The sequence below is a fragment of the Dipodomys merriami genome, unplaced genomic scaffold (genome assembly GCF_024711535.1).
Source record: "Dipodomys merriami isolate MVZ:Mamm:240054 unplaced genomic scaffold, mDipMer1.0.p SCAF_59, whole genome shotgun sequence".
NCBI lineage: Eukaryota > Metazoa > Chordata > Mammalia > Rodentia > Heteromyidae > Dipodomys > Dipodomys merriami.
The window spans coordinates 5,700,383-5,708,086 of NW_027206168.1; the positions used below are offsets into that span (position 1 = coordinate 5,700,383).

At 47.1% G+C, this 7,704-nt stretch overlaps 1 pseudogene; it reads right to left on the minus strand.

Moving 5' to 3' along the window:
* Window positions 1–558: 558 nt before the first annotated feature.
* Window positions 559–6,742, minus strand: LOC138813140 (arf-GAP with GTPase, ANK repeat and PH domain-containing protein 3-like; annotated as a pseudogene).
* Window positions 6,743–7,704: the final 962 nt, after the last annotated feature.

The window sequence follows — 7,704 nt, forward strand, 5'->3', positions numbered from 1 at the left end:
TACAAGGGTTTCAGAGAGATGCCAAAGGCTCAAAGCCAGGAGTCAGAAGCCTGGAAACTGTCACATTAGCTTCTATTAAATAAGAGCTAAAAGTCTTGACACCCAAACCTTGGGTGCTACAGTATAAGCTGCCAGAGATTCAGGATCCTGAGTTTGCTCTACCTGAGCACCTGAAATCTTGGAACTATTGGTATCTAGCTCTCGGGAGATTAGAGTTATATACTTCTGGGATTTAGAAGCCCGGTCTAGCCAGTATGCTTCTGGTCCTCAGAAGCCCCAGGTTGTCGATAAGGAAGCTATACCCAACCATTTTTCTCTCTGTCTCTGTTTCTGTCTGTCTGTCTGTCTGTCTCTCTCTCTCTCTCTTCCTCTCTCTCTCTCTCTCTCTCTCTCTCTCTCTCTCTCTCTCTCTCTCTCTCTCTCTCTCTCTCTCTCTCTCTCTCTCTCTCTCTCTCTCCCTCATACACACACACACACTCCAGCCATTTGTGACAACAGTGTCCAGAGACCCTGGTTCAGAAACACCTTGCCAAAATGACCTACAGAAACCAGAGCAGATCATAAATGCCAGTTCTTATTGGCCATGGTGCTGGACAGGTGCAGCGCTGTCCGCCCATCCCCGTCCCCGTACGTCTCGTTCACCTCCTCCTTGGAGCCGTGTACCTGCAGCATCACCAGCAGACACAGGTCATCCTCCACCACAGCCCAAAGCAGCTGCTGCCCCAGGGGCACGTCGGAGCTTCTGCTCGTACTCGGATCCAGTGTTCCCTCTTTCTGCAGGCTTCTGGCCCCAGTTTTGCATAGCCATCCAGGGCTCCTTCCCAGATGCTGTTGGCCAGGGTGTTGCCCATGGCAGTCATGATGGCCAGCAGCTCAGGTGGCCAGTCATTGAGATCGAGTGAGTGGACCTGGGAGAGGTGCGCCCCCAGGTGCTGGTGGGTCCTCAAGCACTCTAGCAATTCAAGGGGGATTTGTTACACATCATAGGCAACTGATATGATGGAATCCTATTCTCTACCTTCTGTCCTCGGGTCCATTGCATGAATACATCCTGTTGGCCTTGCAGTTCTGAGGAGGTGTTCACACAAGTCCATGCTTGGAGGACTGTCCATTTCCCCTGCACTAGCTGCCCACACGGACACACAGACTGTCTGTCCATGAGTCTAAGCTATGGAGAAACCACCTCCCATGGGCCATTTTCATCCAAAGCAGGATAGGTGATAGCCCCATGGTGAAGGAAGTTTTGGTTTTATCTTACATCCAAGGTTGAGAAATGCCAAACTGAATCATCACAAAACCTCTCGAGGTTTGTAGATGGATCATCGCACAAAGTTGCTCCATGGGAGTTGTAAGGACCACTTGTATCACAAATGCTTGTGGGAAGGGCCAGCTGTAAGGGTCACCTGCATCAGAACCCTTGAGGGACAAAGGAGAGGTTGATGAAAACATACACTATCAAGCAGATTCTGAGTTATGGAGCTTTACTGTCTACTTCAAGGCATGAATGAGCTTCTTGGCCTGAATGAGCTCAGCTTGCACGGAAGGAACACATTGAGGTCTAGCATGACTGTGGAGCTTTGAGTGGTAGGATGTACTCAGAAAAAACATCTGGGAAGAGGACACTGTCTCAGGTCCCTGCCTTGTGTGAGCTGGAGAAATGGCTTCCAGGTATAAGCAGCAAGATTCTCTGTATTCTGAGACGTCTCCATTTTGGCTCCAAGACAATTCTTCAGTCGCCTCATATTCATCATATCTCATGCTGCATTTTTGCCAAGTAAAACGAGTATATGTATATATTTTAGGGAGAAATTAATGCATATGTTTCTGATTCATCTTATGTGGAAACTATCAAAATATTGTGTCTGAAATAAAGTAACATCTAGAAAAGGCTTTTGATCATTTTGCCAGGTTTTTGTGCGTCTCTTGGTAGCCCTGGGTCCTGGTCCCATTGCCTGCTAGAGACCTATCAGTCAGTTCAAAAACCACCTGTTCCAGGAAAAACTCCCTGGTTGTCCCAGCTACTAAACACACAGCCCAGGAAGCCCCAGATAAGGCCCATATGGAATTATTCTTGTTCACAGAGGTCGCAAGCTTGCTCCAGGCCTGCTGTATTCTACCATGACACATCTGCCTAGCCTCAGAGGTGCACACCACTGGACAGGGCTATGCAGGGGAGGCTGAATTGGAAGATGAGGAGGCAGGAAGGGAAGGAACAGTTAGGAGGTTTGAGCTCTTAGTCCACAGTTTCTCAGAGTCGTTCTTTCATTAGTAAATCACTCAGATGCAGAGCAGATGGGAGCCAGCAGTCAATCTGTGCCTCTCCTGCTACGTCATGGATTCTCCTGGAGATTGGGAGGAATACTGGCCCCACCCTGGCCACGCGATAGGTCCTGTGGTTGCTGAGCTGTAATTCTGATGAGGCCAGCCACCTTTGACTGAGCTCCTCACCCAGGCTTAACCTGTGCCAAACTCCTGAACTGGGCCACCATCCCAGGTGGTGGTTTAGCACAACTCTTCCCCTTGCTGAGGAATTCCCAGCCTTTCCTCCATAGCCAGACTCCTCCTAACCCAGCTGGTAGTAGACCTGACCAGCGCCCTGTCCTCACAGGCAGAGAGATGTGGCAAGTGAAAGTCACCATCTCAGAGAGCTGTTGGCACATTGCTTTTCATCCCCAAGCCTACAGGACACAGTGTCCTGGATCTGACCACATGTTTCTCCAGAGCCCTCTCAAGCATTGTTTTTCTTTTCTCATGGCTGTCCAGACCTCCTGGGCTCAGTTCCCTGGCTTGTGGTGGCCAAGAGGGTAAGTCTAGGAGCTAGTTCTCATTGCTAACATGACAAGGTTTCAGGAGGCTCTTTCTCTATCTCTATGTCTGTCTCTTCTATCTCTGTCTGTCTGTCTGTCTCTCTCTCTGGCAACCACCAGCACCAACTTTCTCTGGCAACCACCAGCACCACCTTAGGGGTCAACCTTGAGTTTCTACTGCTACAAACACTGTTGCTTCTAGAGGTGTTTTTCTCTTTGCTGACGTACTTCCTGTTATTCCTATTATTCCTCTCTGGAGCAATTCACCACGGGCATTTCCTGGTGGACAAAGGGCCTACCACTAGGCCAAAGGTGGAGAGTCATGCAACTCAGCACCCTCATGAAGAGCAATGGCAGGGCTCCAATTGTGTGTTCATGTGGGACCCTGCCTCAGGGAAGCTGTCAGTGCTGTGATAATGGGCACTAGGTGCACCATGGCTGTTTAGTGGGTGTCAGATGTCTTCTCTGGGAGCAGAATGGAGATTCAGAAAGACAGTGAGAGCCCTTAAGAGGAGCTACAGGATGAGAGGTCAGGAAATTGCCTGCAGGAGCAGCTTCCTTCTCCAGGATGCAGCATCCAGGCAACCTGCAGGGTGCAGGAAGAAGTCAATGTCCTGTTGTGAAAGACCAACAAACAATACTCTTGTAGGAACACTTGCTAGTCACGCTCTGCTTGCAATCAAAGATCCCAGAAAAAGGGGACAGGACAGTGTTTTTCCTGTGTGAACTAAGTGGGTGGTGGGATATGTGTTTGTAACAAACAAACAAATAAAAAAAACAGAAAAAAATAAGGAGAGCTTGTAACTGTGAGACACAACCAATACAATCAATTTTCTTCCAAATTTTCATAGTTGGTTTCACATGCTTGAGAATTTTCTCATCTCCCTTGTTAGTGTTGCATCATTCATAATCACTTTTTGCCATCTCCAAATGCCTGCTGAAAATAGCTTCAATAGTTACATCGTATGTCCAGAGCTAGTTGTATTTCAAGGCTGGTTGTACTGTGGTTGTTTTATCCATTTTTCCCATTGATAAGCATGTATTATTCTTGCCTCAAGATTTGACTTTTATTCCCACTGCTAGAATGAATCTTTGTGGATAAATCTCTGCATCTCTGATTAGTTTCTTACCTAAACCTAAAAATGAAACTAGTGTCTATGGCGTTAGGTACTAGTGGCTTACATTTGTAATCCAATATAAAGATAAATAAAAATGAAGGAAGGAAGGAAAAAAAGCAGGAAAGAAGGGAGGCAGGAAGAAAGGAAGGAAGGAAAGATGGAAGGAAGGAAAGAAAGATGGCAGGCCTGTGACAGTTTACACTTCTAACAACAAATAAGTCAGATGCCCTCCTCACAGAAACTGAGCATGTTCCCTTGAAAAGGTACAACTCTCATAACTTAAATATCTACAATTGTCACAGGTGTGCAACAAGCCAAGGGACACACAGATCTTGCAGATGAAGCTCAAAACATGAGGTGCAGGACTTGTAAAAGCCTGCACTCCCGGGCTTCTCTATCTGAGCCTAACAATCCAAAACCGCCCCAGACTCGGCTGGACCAGGCCAGGCATCTTCGCATACAGTCTTCCCATGAACATCTTCACACATCTTCCTGTGAAAATGTGCAACACGAAGCTGTATCCCAGAGAGCTAGGCTGTCTGCAGCTGGTGCAGCTCCAAAAGCAAGTGGAGAGAGGAACCAAGATAGCCAGCCAGGCCATTTCTCTTCTGCTATAAGGGGCAGGGAAGAGGCAAAACTGGAGAAAGGTCCCAGAAGTTAAGGCCAGTCTGTCCTCACAAGTATAGAGAACAAAAACAAACCAGTTTCTCCCTTACTGAATACCAGTGAAGTTGGGCTTTCTTGTCCATATATGGTTGGTCTGGTCTCATGCTTCCCCCACTTCCAACCTTCCCCTGGAACTTTATCTTCTCAAGTGTAGCCATGCCCTAGTCTTAGGATAGTTCAGGCACAAAAACAGTATTTCAAGGCTGACTCGTCTGAGAGTTCAATACAAGTATTATTTACAAAGGTTTGGTCAAGGAATGGGACTCTGGAACCCAACAGAGGACTGGGATATCTCTATGGTAGATGTACTCTAAGATGGCCCCCAACCAACAAGTCCACCATACCCTTTGAGTGTGGGCAGGGCCTATGCCTTGTTTCGTTCCAATTGGACCACAAAGGTAAGGAGATAATATTGTGGCCACCTGAATTTATATCATGAGGTTCTTTGCAGACAAGAGAGGGTCTCTTACTGGCCTAGAAAAAGAAATTAACTCTGACGTGTTAACCATTGCATGGCTAGCCTGAAAGCCCAACAGCAGTCTTCATGCCACAGCCAGTAAAAGGCTGGGACCTGCACATAGGAGTTAGGAGCTATGGAAGAGAAGGACATTCATGCTTCAAGACAACCTGAGAAGCCCTGGCAAGACCTTCATCTTGGGAACGCAGTGTTAACTGGTACAATCCAAGAAGGCTTCCGGGAGGAGTTGATACACCAGCCTGGCATCTTAGAAGATGGCATCTGGAGGAAAGATTGTGGGTGGGTGGGGGCAAATGATATGGGATCAGGCTCTGAATCTGGTTATCCAATTCTAAGTTGGTAGCGAGTTATCTACCTAATTGCTTTTTCAATGGCACACTACCGAAACACTCTTTTGGAAAAGTTTCACAGCAAAATGATACAATGATTGGCTTTTTAAAACAACATCATCAAATTTGCACTGCAAAACATGCTTTGATGATACTCTGTAGCAAATGGACCATGCCAGTCCCTCAGGACACAGGCATTCATGTTAAGATAAGGGTGGAACAGAGCCTGGGACTGTCAGGGACCATGTTTTCCCCTGCTCAGGGGGAGGTGGTTGCAGCCAGCAGCTGTGGATGCTTCCACCTCAGCCCTGTTGGTTCTTTCTTTTCTTTTTTTAATATATTTTTATTGTAAAAATACTGTACAGAGGGGTTACAGTTACATGAGTAAGATAATGAGTACATTTCCTACCGGGCATTGTTACCTCCTCCTTTGTTTTCTCCCTACCAGCCCTTCCCTCCCCACCTCCCCCTTCTCTCGTCCCCCCCACCCAAGTTGTCAAGTTCCTTTTCAATATAGTGTCTTGTACATCTCATTATTACAATGGCTCAACCTGTATCCTTATTTCAGCATTTTGTTATTTCCCTTCCCCTCTCTAAATTAGAAATATATATATACAAGATGCGTGACACCAGAATCAAACAGTGAAAACAGGGGTTGTACCATGGGGGAAGAATATACAAAAGAAGAAAAGTAATCACATGGTATAATTATAAATACATTAAAAACAATAGCAAGAAAGATAAAACCTCTTAGGTCTCTATCTTGAGGTTCATTTTGCTTAGCATCATCTTATCTGGTCATATGTACATAGCTTTTGACCTTTTCTGCTTGTCCAAGATGTATACTAATTGCAAATAAGGGAAACCGTGGGACCTATGTTTCTTTGGGCCTGGCTTACTTCATATAATTTTTTTCCAAGTCTTTCCGGTTGAATCTGAGCCCAGCGCACAGCGCCCTCCTCTCCTCCCAGCCCAGAGCTGCTGTGCTTGCCTGCATCCCTCTCTCTCCTCCAGGTGCCAGTGCTGGCAGTCTGTATTGTTGTCTGGATTCAGCTTTGATCAGGGCCCCTGTCAAGCACTCACCACCCCCCCCCCTCCTTCTGAACTTCATTGTCCTCAAGGGGAGAGAATTTATTATAAGCATCATTTTGCACAAACCTCCTCGATGTGCAGCAATTCTGCAATCCGTGAAGCAACCAGCTTGGTTTCTGCCTGACACCAGAGTCAAAAAAACTGACAGAAGAGAATGCCCACCTCTCCGAAAGCTTCTGCTTTGGTCCTGCTCAGCAACCGAATTGCTAAGCCAGTTGCTATCCCACTCTGGGCTTCAGGTTTGCCATTCATGCAACCAATGTTTGGCCTCTGGGGGTCATTTCATCTCATCTTATATAATTTTATGACTCATAAGGCTAGTTAGAACTATCCTCACAACACGTACCAGGCCCTCCTGTCCGCAGACATCCTCGTCTCTAATGCCAACAGAGCGTTTGTACTGCTGTTGTTCTGAGATTGCCACACCCCTTCACCAGCCCCTTCCTACTCGGCCTTTCCCTCCTGCCATGCCAGCTTCACTGCCACCATTGCCAGCAAGAAACCTCCTCTTTCATCCTCTTGATGTCTCTTCGACTTGGCAGAGGCTGTTTCTCCCCCTGAAGCACCCTTTCCCCTGACGTCCTGACTCCTACTTTGCCTTCAAAGCCTTGGGGCAGTGCCAGGTAGAGTGTGCCTCTGGGCTGGACTCTTCTGGCCCCCATGTATCCAACAAGGTGATCTTTTCCTGCTATGTGGCCACCAGAACTGAGACTCATCCAGGGCAGAGACCACAACCTTCAACATCACAGGACCAGATGTGGAGGGCATGCAGAAGAAGATGACCAGAACCCACAGGGAGGGCCAGGATCTGTCTAAAAGTCAGTGAACTCCATTCTATCCTGATAGAGCTCAGTGGCAACGTGGGAAAAATGAGGTTTTGGAGATGCTCAGTCAGGGTCCTAATGCCGATGCTGACTTTGCTCTCAGGCTGTGTACTTGGCAAGCCACTACCTACACTTTCTTTCTGTACAATGAGAATAATGAAGACAATCTTGTAGGCTGATGTGAGAGTGAGAGAAGTACTCAGCATCCAGAACACAGTAGGCATTCAATAAATGCTGATATAGGGCTCATGTACTACTCCGGTCTGCCCATCCATCCATCCAACTGTCCATCTTTCATCATTTATCCATCCATCCAACTGTCCATTCATCCATCCATCCATCCATCCATCCATCCATCCATCCAACTGTTCATCCATCCTTCCTGTCCTC